General features: G+C 36.4%; 1 pseudogene; it reads right to left on the bottom strand.

The window, feature by feature from the left end:
* Window positions 1–324: 324 nt before the first annotated feature.
* On the bottom strand, window positions 325–718 carry LOC114098972 (ubiquitin-conjugating enzyme E2 variant 1 pseudogene; annotated as a pseudogene).
* Window positions 719–1,515: the final 797 nt, after the last annotated feature.

Raw genomic sequence — 1,515 nt, 5'->3', positions numbered from 1 at the left:
TTTTCACAGATGAGTTAGATGTGCCCCAATGGTTATGATGGGAATCAACTTAAATAGACTTTCTTGATCACAGAAGTTTAACTACATGGAAAGTGGTTACACTTGACAGGATGATTTGTAATAGCACAACTTACATATTTCAGATGGACCAAAAAGTTGGTATCATTTACAGTATCTTAAGATAAATTGCCTATGAATGGGAGTTTCCTTTCCAGTACTTTGAGATCTACAAGATGTATCTAGAAAATTTACTATGGTGGGAAATGAAGACTGCTTAAATGGAACAGGGATGAGGGCCTGTGGTTTTACTTTTTGATTAATTACTTACCACTGTCCTTCCAGGAGTTTCGTATTTTCTTCAGACATCATTAAGCACTGCAGCTCTTGCAGAACAACTTTGTGCTATGTGAATTCTGCCATTTTGCTAGTACTGATACGGATTTTGGGTCCACCACTCCGTTAGAATTATTAGCTCCATTCATATTAATTTTTTGTTATAAATCTTACAAAGAGAGGTATTTTAAGGCTGTATATTTTGTTTTCATAAATTTTTCTTGGAGGCCCAATTATTGTCCCTGTCCCTCTTGTGTTATGTCTTTGTCATCTTCTATACCACAGCTAATTTGCCCTCTCCTACTCCTTTCTGGCCTTCTTTGAATTCTTCCAGCAGTCAGAAGTTGCCAGGGACCTTTATTCCCAAACCCGTGGTGGCTGCCATCTTGTGTTGCTGTCTGATTAATGAGGTTTAGAAAACCAGAGAAATTAAAATCTTTTGAATCCACCTAAGTATGTTCACTTCAATTGTGAGAACCCATGTCTTTGCACAATTATTACATAAGGGACCTAATAAGGATAAACATCATTTATATGATGTTTCACAAACTTACATGATCGGACTTTGCCTTTGAATTTTATCTGTATCATCTTAGTACAAAAACATTTTAGAGCAATCATAAAAACACCTGATCCTTTATAATACCTCAAGCTAAGAATTTAAAACTTTGATTTCATTGCTCTCTGTGTTTCTCCCTCCTTTTTTATCCTCTTCTTCCTCTTCCATCTCCTTCTTCTTCCCCCCTCTCTTCCCCCATCTCACCTACTTTCTCCCTCACTTCATTCTTCTTCCTTTCTTTCCTCTTCTTTTTCTTTCTTTCTTCCTTTCTCCCCTTTCCACTTATTCTCTTCCTCATCATCACCCGTTTTCTTCTTTCTCTTTTATTTGTTCCCCTTCCTTCCTCTCCCCGTCCTCTTTCTTCTATATCAGGTATAAATACAAGCTACCAGTGTGTGTATTTCTCTCTGTCCTTGTAAAGACTGATTTTAGAAACTATCATTCTAACAACACCCAGCCTTTATTTCAGCTGAAAATGTATGATAATTTAAGACTTTCTTTGGTCATTTTGTAGCATTTACTTTGTGTATTCCATTTTCTTGTGGAACTAAATCACTACTGTCTTTAGTCCAAACCATGTCAGACAATTCCAGATGCTCAGTCTTAAAAAGTGTAAACTTCTT

Source organism: Marmota flaviventris, chromosome 8, assembly GCF_047511675.1.
Source record: "Marmota flaviventris isolate mMarFla1 chromosome 8, mMarFla1.hap1, whole genome shotgun sequence".
NCBI classification, from domain to species: Eukaryota; Metazoa; Chordata; class Mammalia; order Rodentia; family Sciuridae; genus Marmota; species Marmota flaviventris.
Note: the sequence above shows the minus strand (reverse complement) of the source record. Positions and strands in the feature narration are given on the sequence as shown.